A 15,540-nucleotide genomic window follows, 5' to 3' on the forward strand; every position below is an offset into this window, starting at 1 on the left:
ACAATTGTGCTTTCGCGAGAGTCACGGCCGTGCCTCCTCGGAAACAAAAAAAATGCGTTTTCTTTTTTTTTTATTTTGCGAGAGGCACGGTTTTGCTTCCGCGAGAGGCACGGTTGTGCTTTCGCGAGAGTCACGGCCATGCCTCCTCGGAAACAAAAAAATGTGTTTTCTTTTTTTCCTTTCACGAGAGTCACGGTTTTGCTTCCGCGAGAGGCACGGTTATGATTTCGTCAGAGACATGGGCGTGCCTCTTTCGGAATGGGAAAAAACCCGTGCTCCTGGTTTGGTTTTTTCGTACGGTTTTTTTCATGAAAAAAAAGTTCGTGAAAAAAGTTTGATGTAAAAGAATCTGGATTTTTTCAATTTTGTTAATTTTTTTGAAGTGTACTGTTCATCCGGGTGCACCTACACCCGGGAGCAGCCACACCTTTCTCGTAACTTATTGCGCTGCTTGCTATACAATGACATGAATGGTCTGAATATGTTTGACGCAACACTTTATATGTCTGAAAATGCTTGATGTAATGACAGCAACGAGTTGGAGTCTGAAAGTGTTTTAGGCGATGCTGGTTATGCTTGAAATGATGTTTTACAAGCATGCTAACCACAATATAAATAAATAAATAGAAAGTGCAAACAGAAGCTAGAAGGGCTGGCAAGCCTTGTGACAGGCAGTTTGTGATAGAGTGTGGTCTTCCTGATGTTCCCAAGATAATAACTGCCATATGCCCATACGTTTCGGGGTGTGCAAAGAGATCAGCTAGCAGAGAGAAATATCAATATTGTTCTTCCTTGCCTTCTCCCGCTGCTTCCTGGCCTCCCCGCTCCTTCCTCGCCTCGTCGAATCTGTATCCCAGTATTCCCTTCCCTGTCACGTTGTACTTGTATGTGACCATCATGGTGAGGGCGATGCAGCCAAACAGCAGCTAAGGCCCTTTCACGTACGTACCGCGGTGGTCTGGCTGCATCCGCTGCTGCCGTAGAACCGAGGTGCCGGTGCCGGCCGCCGGAGCGTGAGTTCAATGGCGGATCGGAGCATCGCCAACACCGCACGTGTGTTGCTACTAGGGATGGCTAACGAGGCGCCTGGACCGCCGGAGCGTGCGTCGTCGACGTCGACTGGGGTCTTAGGTCGCGATCGCCTCAGCTCCAGCGGACCAGTTCAATTCTACCCTGTCCTTAGATGTAGAAGCCCTAGAAAAAGATCATTACCAGTGGGAAAACCATAAGTAACTTGCCTATACGAAAAAAAGGTGTTCCGTCGCCGGGACTTGAACCCGGGTCTCTCGGGTGAGAGCCGAGTATCCTAACCACCTAGACTACGACGGATCATGCAAATGAAATGCTTAAGCAAGAAACGAGCACATGGCGCGGGTAAAGTGGTAACCGAGGTCACAGGTCAGCAACCGAATGACCCATCTACGGTGCCGGCAAATAGAGCTCGCTGCAGGCTGACAAAGCCCTCTGACCTGTCGTGCACCTTGAAATCAAGAAAATAGAAGCTCTAAACAACTTGCCCTGAATAACCCCCCTTGCCGTTGCTCTCAAGCACCGTGTATACTTTCCTAAAAAAACAACAACACATGGAGGACTTTGTTCCCTTTAATGTTCCAAAACAAATGTTTCTAGATGTTACAACCAGAAACTTCATTGCATTATGCAATTGGCTGACAAACTATCACATGTGAATTTGGGCACTTGAAACCATACAATTTACCATTTAGAAACTACTGCAGCAAAACACATCTCCTAGAACATGCTACTCCTACCTATCTTGGGAGAGGTAGATATATCAGTGTTTGATAACATTTGTTGTTTTAAACTTCATTGGCATTTATTTGTATTTTTATAACAAGTTTCCAATTTTGTAGTTATGAACTTCATATTTGGTGTATCCGCTCAAAAGGATTTTCACATAAGACTCAAAAAGAAATGTATGTGTTGTCATATGCCCTATGACATAAAATGGAAGCGAGCAACCTCCTATTCAAACACCAACCATAGAGAAACCCTAAATATACATACACTCAAATATTATCATCAAATATAATGGTGAAAGGGTGAATGACATGCAACATCAATTGTGAATTACAAGGCAAAATCATGCACAAAGAATATTGGTCACAGCATAATATTTCCGGTATTAGCACAAATGTAGGATTGAGGAGAAGGTCTATAATATTAATCTTACCTATTGTTCATTATTCTATTATAAATATTGCAATGCATCAAGAAGATATCAACGCTATGAATTGCTACGAGCTTAAATGCTTAATAGAATCAACCAAAAAGCTACCAGCATGCTTCTCAATTTTGAGCCAGTCGACCAATTGAGGACTTCTTGATTAATACCTGCAATCGTTACAGATAGCCTACAAAACAGGAGGTAAAAATTAGTAATATTGTACAAGTAATAATTTCAGTTGACTTGGAAGTCTTCAACTAAAAAAACAGAAAATATATGCAGGGTTATTTCATACTGCTATTTTAATGAGCACCAATAACCACCTTGTTAGCATCATAATATATCATCCAAAATCATATTAACAATTTTGGGGCAACTTATACTACTTATGAATATAAATAATATGATTAATTAACAAACCTTGGATTGTAACAGATGTGAAAAACACTTCTATGTTTCAAGGAATCCACGATTAGGCAGGAACAATGTAACAGGAAAATAACGTGGACCAAACTATTTATGGAATATTGTAGTGTGATATAGGCTACAAACATGTATGATAGGCAAGAATCCTCAAATTTCCGTTGTACCATAATGTCTAGCTTAGGAATTTTGCACCGTATCTTCTTATTTGGCACTACACCAACATTTAGCACGACAACAACAACCACATAACGCCTTCATCATTGGTGAGTGGTCTGATCCTGTCTCTTCCTACCTGTGAAAACACAAATATTAAATTATATTGTTAAAGATATATTTATAACATGTGAATACGATGGAAAAGCAATATGGCAATTTAATGTCTCATCGACCTTGCAAGCTGGCAGCATCCAATGTGATGATCAATTTTAAACATAATCTTTAACTACAAGAATGGCTACACTACAATTCATCATTTCTTTGCTCCCGGTATTTTTCAATCCAGAATAAGAGATAATACAAGGACAAACTTAAAGTATGCTAAAGAGGTGTAGTGCCAGCAGACATGGATAATTATGCAAGGAAAAACTCATGTTTGGGCATTCTTTTTTACCCTGAACGATGCATGGAACGACCAATAATAAATATATTAGAAAAATTATGCATCTTTCTTTGTCCATAATAAGTTCTGTCTCTTCTACCTGAAGGAAATATGCCCTAGAGGCAATAATAAAGTTGTTATTTATATTTCCTTATATCATGATAAATGTTTATTATTCATTCTAGAAATGTATTAACCGGAAACATAGTACATGTGTGAATACATAGACAAAACAAAGTGTCCCTAGTATGCCTCTACTTGACTAGCTCGTTAATCAAAGATGATTATGTTTTCTGACCATAGACATGTGTTATCATTTGATGAACGAGATCAAATCATTAGAGAATGATGTGATGGACAAGACCCATCCATTATCTTAGCATTATGATCGTTATAGTTTCATTGCTACTGCTTTGTTCATGACTTATACATGTTCCTCAGACTATGAGATTATGCAACTCCCGAATACCGGAGGAAAACCTTGTGTGCTATCAAACGTCACAACGTAACTGGATGATTATAAAGATGCTCTACAGGTGTGTTTGAAGGTGTTTGTTGGGTTGGCATAGATCGAGAATAGGATTTGTCACTCTGTGTATCAGAGAGGTATCTCTGGGCCCTCTCGGTAAGGCTCATCACTATAAGCCTTGTAAGCAATGTGATTAATGAGTTAGTTGTGGGATGAAGCATTACGGAACGAGTAAAGAGACTTGGCGGTAATGAGATTGAACTAGGTATGATGATACCGATGACCGAATCTCGGGCAAGTAACATACCGATGACAAAGGGAACAACGTATGTTGTTGTGCAGTTTGAACGATAAAGATCTTCGTAGAATATGTAGGAGCCAATATGAGCATCCAGGTTCCGATATTGGTTATTGATCGGAGATATGTCTTGATCATGTCTATATAGTTCTCGAACCCATAGGGTCCGCACGCTTAACGTTTGATGACGATTTGTATTATGAAATTATGTTTTTTTGATGACCGAAGTTTGTTCGGAGTCCCGGATGAGATCACGGATGTGACGTGGAGTCTCAAAATGGTCGAGACATAAATATTGATATATTGGAAGGCTATGTTCGGACACCGGAAAGGTTTTGGACAGGTTCGAGCATTTTTTGGAGTATCGGGAGGTTGCCGGACCCCCCCGGGGGATTAATGGGCTTTAGTGGAAAAGGAGAGGAGGGCCGCAGGGTGGCCACACGCCCCCCCCCATGGCTGGTCCGAATTAGACTACGAGGGGGCGGGGCGCCCCCTCTTTCCTTCTCCCTCTCCACCTCTTTCCCTCTCTCCCCCTCTTGGAAAAGGAAGGGGACTCCAACTAGGATTGGGAATCCTAGTTGGACTCCCCCTATAGGCACGCCCCTCCTTGGCCGGTGATACGTCTCCGTCGTATCTACTTTTCCAAACACTTTTGCCCTTGTTTTGGACTCTAACTTGTATGATTTAAATGGAACTAACCCGGACTGACGTTGTTTTCAGCAGAACTGCCATGGTGTTGTTTTTGTGCAGAAAATAAAGATTCTCAGAATGTCCTGAAACTCCACGGAACACCTTAGAAAAAATAAAGAAAAATCCTTGCAAAATATGAAGACCAGGGGCCCACACCCTGCTCACGAGGGTGGGGGGCGCGCCCCCCTGGGCGTGCCCCCCTACCTCGTGGGCCCCCTGGCGGCCCTCCGACGCCAACTCCAACTCCATATATTGGCCTTCGGGGAGAAAAAAGCCAGAGAGAAGAAATCATCGCGTTTTACGATACGGAGCCGCCGCCAAGCCCTAATCTCTCTCGGGAGGGATGATCTCGAGTCCGTTCAGGGCTCCGGAGAGGGGAATTCGTCGTCGTCGTCATCATCAACCATCCTCCATCACCAATTTCATGATGCTCACCGCCGTGCGTGAGTAATTCCATATTAGGCTTGCTGGACGGTGATGGGTTGGATGAGATTTATCATGTAATCGAGTTAGTTTTGTTAGGGTTGATCCCTAGTATCCACTATGTTATGAGATTGATGTTGCTATGACTTTGCTATGCTTAATGCTTGTCACTAGGGCCCGAGTGCCATGATTTCAGATCTGAACCTATTATGTTTTCATGAATATATGTGAGTTCTTGATCCCATCTTGCAAGTCTATAGTCACCTACTATGTGTTATGATCCGGTAACCCCGAAGTGACAATAATCGGAACCACTCTCGGTGATGACCATACTTTGAGGAGTTCATGTATTCACTATGTGCTAATGCTTTGTTCCGGTTCTCTATTAAAAGGAGGCCTTAATATCCCTTAGTTTCCAATAGGACCCCGCTGCCACGAGAGGGTAGGACAAAAGATGTCATGCAAGTTCTTTTCCGTAAGCACGTATGACTATATTCGGAATACATGCCTACATTACATTGATGAACTGGAGCTAGTTCTGTGTCACCCTATGTTATGACTGTTACATGATGAACCACATCCGGCATAATTATCCATCATTGATCCGGTGCCTATGAGTTTTCCATATACTGGTTCTCGCTTACTTTTCCGTTGTTACTGTTACAATCACTACAAAATACCAAAAACATTACTTTTGTTGTCTTTACTTTTGTTACCGTTACCACCACTATCATATTACTTTGCTACTAAACACTTTGCTGCAGATACTAAGTTTCCAGGTGTGGTTGAATTGACAACTCAGCTGCTAATACTTGAGAATATTCTTTGGCTCCCCTTGTTTCGAATCAACAAATTTGGGTTGAATACTCTACCCTCGAAAACTGTTGCAATCCCCTATACTTGTGGGTTATCAAGACCTTTTTCTTGCGCCATTGCCGGGGAGCATAGCTCTATTCTTTGAGTCACTTGGGATTTATATCTGCTGGACACTATGAAGAACTTGAAAGACGCTAAGACCAAGATTTTGCCCTCAACTACGAGGGGAGGTAAGGAACTGCCATCTAGCTCTGCACTAGATTCTCCTTCTGTTATAAGTAAGCTTGCGACGCCTAAACCTGCTACCGCTATGAATTCTGATATGTCGCATGTTATTGATGATGCCACTTCTATGCTTGATACTACTGTTCCCCTTGGTGAATTTCTTGATGAGCAAATTGCTAGGTCTAAAGAAAGAGAAATTATTGCACCTGAATACAATGATGAGAGTGATGATGAAAATATGCCTCCTATTCCTGAAGTTTATCTTTTTGATGCAGAATCTTCTGCTGCTATTTTTGCTTGCCAGGATAGATATGAACTTAAGAGGTTGCTAATTAAATGGTGTAAAGAATCTCTTAGAGATCGAATGAGACCCGACCCTGCTTTTGCCACTTCACCTATTTGTGTTCCGATAAGGATTATTATGATTTTTCTGTTGATCCAGATATAATTACTTTGGTTGAATCCGATCCTTTCTATGGCTATGAATCTGAAACTGTGTGGCACATCTTACTAAGTTGAATGATATAGCTGCCCTGTTTACTAATAATGAGAGATCGCGCTATCTTTATTTAGTCAAAATATTCCCGTTCTCATTAAAGGGTGATGCTAAGATATGGTTTAATTCTCTTCATCCTGGTTGTGTGCAAAGTCCCCCGGATATGATTTATTACTTCTCTGCTAAATATTTCCCTGCTCATAAGAAACAAGCTGCTTTGAGGGAAATATACAATTTTGTGCAAATTGAAGAAGAGAGTCTCCCACAAAGCTTGGGGGAGGCTTCTCAAGTTACTTAATGCTTTGCCTGATCATCCTCTTAAGCAACCTGAAATATTTGATATCTTTTATAATGGACTAACTGATGCTTCCAGAGATTACCTGGATAGTTGTGCTGGTTCTCTTTTCAGGGAAAGAACACCGGATGACGCTAAAATTCTATTGAATAATATGTTGGCTAATGAAATAATTGGGCACCTCCCGAGCTACCTCCTGAGCCAATTCCTGAGCCAATTACTGAGCCTATTCCTAAACCAACTCCGAAGAAGAGAGGTGTTCTATTTCTCAGTCCTGAAGATATGCAAGAGGCAAAGAAATCTATGAAAGAAAAAGGTATTAAAGCCGAAGATGTTAAGAATTTACCTCCTATTGAAGAAATACACGGTCTTAATTTACCGCCTGTTGAAGAAGTATATGATCTCAATTACTTATTTACTGAAGAACCTCCCGATATCCCGACACAGGTAGTAAAGGTAAATTCTCTCTATAGATATGATAAATCTGAAGTCCCTCCTACTAAAATTGCTAGTCAGTGATTGGATGAGTTTGATAACTTTATGTTTAAGCAAGATGACTTTAATGCTTATTTTGGTAGACAATTAAAACAAGATGCCTATATGATTAAACGCTTGGGTGATTATATGGCTGATATTAGAGGTGAACTTAAACTTGTTAGCAAACATGCTTCTATGGTTATCACTCAAGTAGAACAAGTACTTAAAGCTCAAAAAGAAGTGCTTGATGAAATGAATAGTAAGAAAAATGATTATGCTGTTAGAGTGGCTACTAGAACCGATAGAATGACTCAGGAACCTTTGTATCCTGAAGGCCACCCTAAGAGAATCGAGCAAGATTCTCATAGAAATGATATTGATGTACCTAGTTCTTCTAAAAAGAAGAAAAAGAAAAATGATAGGACTTTGCAAACTTCTAGTGAACCTATCACTGAGCCACCTGAGAATCCAAATGATATTTCTATTTCTGATGCTAAAACACAATCAGGTGATGAACATGAACCTAGTGATAATGTTAATGATAATGTTCATGTTATGCTCAACCTAGTAATGATAATGATGTAGAAGTTGAACCTGCTGTTGATCTTGATAACCCACAATCAAAGAATCAACGTTATGATAAAAGAGATTTTGTTGCTAGGAAACATGGTAAAGAAAGGGAACCATGGGTTCAGAAACCCATGTCTTTTCCTCCGAAACCATCCAAGAAAAAAGATGATGAGGATTTTGAGCGCTTTGCTGAAATGACTAGACCCATCTTTTTGCGTATGCGATTAACCGATGTGCTCAAAATAAATCCTTATTCTAAGTATATGAAGGATATTATTACTAATAAAAAAAAGATACCTGAAGTTGAAATTTCCACCATGCTTGCTAATTATATTTTGAAGGGTGGAATACCAAAGAAACTTGGAGATCCTGGAGTACCTACTATACCATGCTCCATTAAGAGAAATTATGTTAAAACCACTTTGTGTGATCTTGGAGCCGGTGTTAGTGTTATGCCTCTCTCTTTATATCGCATACTTGACTTGAATAAGTTGACACCTACTGAAATATCTTTGCAAATGGCTGATAAATCAACTGCTATACCTGTCGGTATTTGTGAGGATGTGCCTGTTGTGGTTGCAAACGTTACTATTTTAACGGACTTTGTTATTCTTGATATTCCCGAGGATGATAGTATGTCTATTATTCTTGGAAGACCTTTCCTTAATACTACAGGGGCTATTATTGATTGCAACAAAGGCAATGTCACTTTTCATGTTAATGGCAATGAACACACGGTACACTTTCCGAGGAAACAACCTCAAGTTTATAGTGTCAACTCTATTGGAAAAATTCCATCGATTATATTTGGAGGTTTTAAATTTCCTCTCCCTACTGTCAAGAAGAAGTATGATATACTTATTGTTGGGGATTTTCATATCCTCGTTGAGGTAACTTAGTGCTATTTGAAATTGCTCCGGTTCCGTGTTAATCGGAATGAGCTCGTTAACAAGACTTGATCAACCTTGTTAGTGGATTCATTTTGATGATCACGAGATGGATGAAACTAGAAGCACAACCTTTTGTACCCTCTTTATATTTTCTGTTATTTAGTAGAAATAAAGTAAAATAGTACTTTTCTGTCTGTCTCCTGACTTATCCATACAATATAAAAATATCTCGAAAATAAAAGTCCTCAGAATGCCATGCCAAGTTTATATGATTTTTTTTAGGAATATTTAAGAAATTACTGTGCAAAAATCACCGCGGGGGGAGCTGCCACCTGGCCGCGAGGGTGGAGGGCGCGCCCCCTGCCTCGTGGGCCCACGGTGGCCCTCCTCCACTTATTCCTGCACCCATCTTCTTCCTCTGCCTCACACAAACACGAAAAACCAACTCAAGCATGAGTTCCAGCCCCCGTAGCTATGATTTTTGATCTCCTTGCTCAAAGCACCTCTCGCAAAACTGCTTGGGGAGATTGTTCCTTGGTATGTGACTACTCCATTGGTCCAATTAGTTTTTGTTCTAGTGCTTTATTCATTGCAAATTTGTGCTGCATAGGTGACCATGTTCTTGAGCTTGCATGCCAAATTTATATGGTTCCAATTAGTACCAATGCTTTATATAGGCTCTAGACACTTGCAGGAGTTGTTGCTACCAATTTTATTGAAGTTGGTTCACTTTTATTTGAAGTTACTAAACATTTCAGATTGTTTCAAAATTTATGAAGAGATTTTTGAGGGGCTCATCGAGCCGAAGCTCGAAGGAGAAACAAAAGGAAGAAGAATAGAAGCCCAAATTTAATTTGCCTCGCACCTTGGAGGTCCGGCTGTGTGAATGGCCTTCCGATGACTTCTTGAGGAGAGCCGGGATTTATGAAGATTTCTATTTATTAGTTGAGAATCCTGGCCTCACCAATTTCCTCCGTGACCAACGTCATCAGTATCTCGTACTCACAAATACTTTTGTGCAAAATTTCTACTTTTTCCCTAAAAATTCACCTCCATCGGTAGAATTTCATTTATATGACGTTGTTAAGAGAATGCCTTTAGCTGAATTTTGCGAGGTTTGCAAAATACCTTTTGAGGGCACCTTGGATGAACCACACTGTAACGAAATAAAAGCTTTCATTAACACTATCACAGTGGGAGAAACCAGGAAGGTTTCCGATGCACGAATGACTAGCATACATTTTCCTGTTTTACGCTACTTTGCCTTATTTGCTAGTCGTTGCCTGATAGGTCACGGAAACTATGGAAACCTTAGTATTCCTGATGTTATCATTTTGTTCCATGGTTTATATCGAAGTAACTCTGTTAGTTTGGGTGGAATTGTTGCTAGGCGGTTAAGTCTAAACCGTACTAAAGGCCCCATCTTTGGAGGCATTTATGCCTCACGCCTAGCTGAACATTTTGAAATACCTATTAGGCACGAGGAGGAAGAGGAAACATCACTGCCTCGTGCTTATTTAGATTATAGGAGTATGCTAGCGCATGATTTTCTTGTTAAAAGCCGCGAAGGGGAGCTCAAATATAAATTGTACTTTGATAAACACCACCCTGAGATTATTACTTTGCCTGCTCCCTCTTTGTTTAACTTGTATGCAGGTCCTCACATCGTTCCGTGGGCGGCCATTCAAGCCTATCAATATCCTGCACCCGCCCCGGAACCGGAGCCACAAGATGAGCCTCCACGACTATCTGTATATTCTTGGGATCCAGAGGAGGCTACCAGCCAATGACAGCCGGAGCCTTCTTCATCACAGTATGACCCCAACTTTACTTACGGGTATCCGCCAGGCCATCCCTGGCAATAGACCAACTTAGGCCAAAATCCTAAGCTTGGGGGAGTACGTATTTCCCACCGACATTACATTCATGTTCACACACACTCATTGCTAGATGTCGGTGTTCATACTCTTTCACTGTAATATCCATGCTAGTTTATTTTATTTTTCCTGCTTTCTTCTTATGTGTTTAATAAACCTTAAGAAAAAAAATTAGTAGTACTTTATTTCTTTGATGTAGTAAGTAAAACGGAAAACCCAAAAATATTTCCGTTCTTCTTTTGTTTGTTGGGAGCTTTCCCGTGTAAATAGTTTTCTTCTTTTCCTTTCTTTGGGGGTCGAGAAGACCATATTGAAAATGCTTAGTGGCTCATATATGCATGAATGATTATTTAACTTAGAGCCCATATTACTTGTCTTCTCTCTTGAGTTGAATGCTTGCAGATTCCAGCTTAGTCCAATGAATGTGCACTCTTATTATTATTCACATCGTTCGGTCGTGCAAGTGAAAGGCAATAATGATGATATATGATGGACTTATTGGGATGAGAAAAGCTGGTATGAACTCGACCTCTCTTGTTTTTGTAAATATGATGATTCATGATTCCTGGGTTAGCTATTATGAAGTAAGCATATTTGCAATGACATTTAGAGATTATAGTTGCTTGTGCCATGCTTGATTAGCTATGAGTTATAATGGTTTGCCTTGTGTGCCAACATGCTATTAAATGATTATGATGTGGTATGAGGGGATGGTATCCTCCTTTAAATGAATTGAGTAGCCTTCATGATATTTATGTTCATGGTAGATTATATCCTACTCATGCTTGTATTCCGTGTAAATTAATTTTGATGCATGTTTACGACTGTTGTCGCTCTCCCAGTTGGTCGCTTCCCAATCTTTTGCTAGCCTTCACTTGTACTAAGCGGGAATACTGCTTGTGCATCTAAACTCCTTAAAACCCCAAAGTTGTTCCATATGAGTCCACTATACCTTCCTATATGCGGTATTTACCTGCCGCTCCAAGTAAATTTGTATGTGCCAAACTCCAAACCTTCAAATGAAATTCAGTTTTGTATACTCGAGCAGCTCATGTTTCAACTAGGGCTGCCCTTATCTTCCATGTTAGGCGGTTATTCTCAAGAGGAGTGGACTCCGCTCCTCATTCACGAGAAAATGGTTGGTCACCGGGATGCCCAGTCCCATGCTTTATGCAAACTAAATCAAAATAATTGCAAACAAAACTCCCCTTGGGACCCGTTGAATGTTGGGGGCACTCGTTGTTTCAAGCAAGCCATGGATTGATGCTTGTGGAGGAAGGGGAGTATAAACTTTACCATTCTGTTTGGGAACCGTCTATAATTTGTTTAGCATGGAAGATATCGTCATCTCATAGTTGTTTTGTTGACAACAAAAGTATGTCGCTCAAAATATTATTCAATCTCTATTTTAAAACTGAGCTCTGGCACCTCTACAAATCCCTGCTTCCCTCTGCGAAGGGCCTATCTATTTACTTTTATGTTGAGTTATCATCCTTTTTATTAAAAAGCACCCGCTGGAGAGCACACTGTCGTTTGCATTCATTATTAGTGGTTTATATTGGGTATGACTTGACCAGATCTCTTTTACCATGAATTACAATGTTTAGTCATTCCTTGATCTTTCAAGGTGCTCTGCATTTATGTTTTGCGGTCTCTGAAAGGGCTAGCGAGATACCATTTCGTTATATCATGTTATAAATATTTTGAGAAAGTGTTGTCATCCGAGTTTTGTTATTATAGCTCGCTAGCTGATTATATTATTGATATGAGTAATTGTGAGACCTTTGTGTTATTATGAGAATGGTTAGTTCATAATATTTGCTGAAACTTGAATGCTGGCTTTTCATGTTTACAACAACAAGAGCAAACAGAGTTTGTAGAAGTTTTTCTTTTTCTCTTTCAGTTTGTCAACTGAATTGCTTGAGGACAAGCAAGGGTTTAAGCTTGGGGGAGTTGATACGTCTCCGTCGTATCTACTTTTCCAAACACTTTGGCCCTTGTTTTGGACTCTAACTTGTATGATTTGAATGGACCTAACCCGGACTGACGCTGTTTTCAGCAGAACTGCCATGGTGTTGTTTTTGTGCAGAAAATAAAGATTCTCAGAATGTCCTGAAACTCCACGGAACACCTTAGAAAAAATAAAGAAAAATCCTCGCAAAAGATGAAGACCAGGGGGCCCACACCCTGCTCACAAAGGTGGGGGGCGCGCCCCCCTGGGCGCGCCCCCTACCTCGTGGGCCCCCTGGTGGCCCTCCGACGCCAACTCCAACTCCATATATTGGCCTTCGGGGAGAAAAAAGCCAGAGAGAAGAAATCATCGCGTTTTACGATACGGAGCTGCTGCCAAGCCCTAATCTCTCTCGGGAGGGCTGATCTGGAGTCCGGTCGGGGCTTCGAAGAGGGGAATTCGTCGCTGTCATCATCATCAGCCATCCTCCATCACCAATTTCATGATGCTCACCGCCGTGCATGAGTAATTCCATCGTAGGCTTGCTGGACGGTGATGGGTTGGATGAGATTTATCATGTAACTGAGTTAGTTTTGTTAGGATTTGATCCCTAGTATCCACTATGTTCTGAGATTGATGTTGCTATGACTTTGCTATGCTTAATGCTTGTCACTAGGGCCCGAGTGCCATGATTTCAGATCTGAACATATTATGTTTTCATGAATATATGGGAGTTCTTGATCCAATCTTGCAAGTCTATAGTCACCTACTATGTGTTATGATCCGATAACCCCGAAGTGACAATAATCAGAACCACTCCCGGTGATGACCATAGTTTGAGGAGTTCATGTATTCACTATGTGCTAATGCTTTGTTCCGGTTCTCTATTAAAAGGAGGCCTTAATATCCCTTAGTTTCCAATAGGACCCCGCTGCCACGGGAGGGTAGGACAAAAGATGTCATGCAAGTTCTTTTCCATAAGCACGTATGACTATATTCGGAATACATGCCTATATTACATTGACGAACTGGAGCTAGTTCTGTGTCACCCTATGTTATGACTGTTACATGATGAACCACATCTGGCATAATTATCCATCATTGATCTGGTGCCTACGAGTTTTCCATATACTGGTTCTCGCTTATTTACTTTTCCGTTGTTACTGTTACAATCACTACAAAATACCAAAAACATTACTTTTGCTGTCTTTACTTTTGTTACCGTTACCACCACTATCATATTACTTTGCTACTAAACACTTTGCTGCAGATACTAAGTTTCCAGGTGTGGTGGAATTGACAACTCAGCTGCTAATACTTGAGAATATTCTTTGGCTCCCCTTGTGTCGAATCAACAAATTTGGGTTGAATACTCTACCCTCGAAAACTGCTGCGATCCCCTATACTTGTGGGTTATCAGCCGGCCTCCTCCTCCTCCCTCCTCTATATACGGGGGCAGGGGGCACCCCAAAGCACAACAATTGTTCTTTTAGCCGTGTGCGGTGCCCCCCTCCACAGTTTAACACCTCGGTTATATCGTCATAGTGCTTAGGCAAAGCCCTGCGCCGGTAACATCATCAACATTGTCGCCACACCGTCATGCTGACGGAACTCTCCCTCGTCCTCAACTAGATCAAGAGCTCGAGGGACGTCATCAGGCTGAACGTGTGCTAAATGCGAAGGTGCCGTACGTTCGGTACTTGGATCGGTTGGATCGTGAAGATGTGTGCTACGTCTTGAGCTTGCGTTGGTTTTCCTTGAAGAGGAAAGGGTGATGTAGCAATAGTAGCATAAGTATTTCCCTCAGTTTTTGAGAACCAAGTATCAATCCAGTAGGAGGCTCCTCAAAAGTCCCACGCACCTACACAAACAAATAAGAACTCACAACCAACGCAATAAAGGGGTTGTCAATCCCTTCACAGCCACTTGCGAAAGTGAGATCTGATAGAGATAGTATGATAAGATAAATATATTTTTGGTATTTTTATAATATAGATTGGAAAAGTAAAGATGCAAATAAAAGTAGATTGAAAGATTATATGATAAAAGATAGACCCGGGGGCCATAAGTTTCACTAGTGGCTTCTCTCCAGATAGCATAAGTATTACAGTGGGTGAACAAATTACTGTCGAGCAATTGGTAGAAAAGCGAATAATTATGAGATTATCAAGGAATGATCATGTATATAGGCATCACGTCCGTGACAAGTAGACTGACTCCTGCCTGCATCTACTACTATTACTCCACACATCGACTGCTATCCAGCATGCATCTAGAGTATTAAGTTCATAAAGAACAGAGTAACGCATTAAGAAAGATGACATGACGAAGAGGGATAAACTCATGCAATATGATATAAACCCCATCTTTTTATCCTCTATGGCAACAATACAATACGTGCCTTGCTGCCCCTGCTGTCACTGGGAAAGGACACCGCAAGATTGAACCCAAAGCTAAGCACTTCTCCCATTGCAAGAAAGATCAATCTAGTAGGCCAAACCAAACTGATAATTCGAAGAGACTTGCAAAGATAACTTAATCACACATAAAAGAATTCAGAGGAGATTCAAATATTTCTCATAGATAAACTTGATCATAAACCCACAATTCATCGGATCTCGACAAACACACCGCAAAAAGAATTACATCGAATAGATCTCCAAGAAGATTGAGGAGAACATGGTATTGAGATCCAAAAAGAGAGAAGAAGCCATATAGCTAATAACTATGGACCTGAAGGTCTGTGGTAAACTACTCACAACTCATCGGAGGGGCTATGGTGTTGATGTAGAAGCCCTCCGTGGTCGATTCCCCCTCCAGCGGAGCGCCGACGAAGGCTCCAAGATGGGATCTG

General features: G+C 41.0%; 1 non-coding gene across 1 annotated transcript; it reads right to left on the reverse strand.

Moving 5' to 3' along the window:
* Positions 1-1,256: 1,256 nt before the first annotated feature.
* TRNAE-CUC lies at positions 1,257-1,329 on the reverse strand. The gene has a single exon. It is a non-coding gene; the product is annotated as a tRNA-Glu (tRNA).
* Between the last annotated feature and the right edge of the window lie 14,211 nt (positions 1,330-15,540).

This window comes from Triticum dicoccoides, chromosome 5B, assembly GCF_002162155.2.
Source record: "Triticum dicoccoides isolate Atlit2015 ecotype Zavitan chromosome 5B, WEW_v2.0, whole genome shotgun sequence".
In the NCBI taxonomy this organism is placed as follows: Eukaryota; Viridiplantae; Streptophyta; class Magnoliopsida; order Poales; family Poaceae; genus Triticum; species Triticum dicoccoides.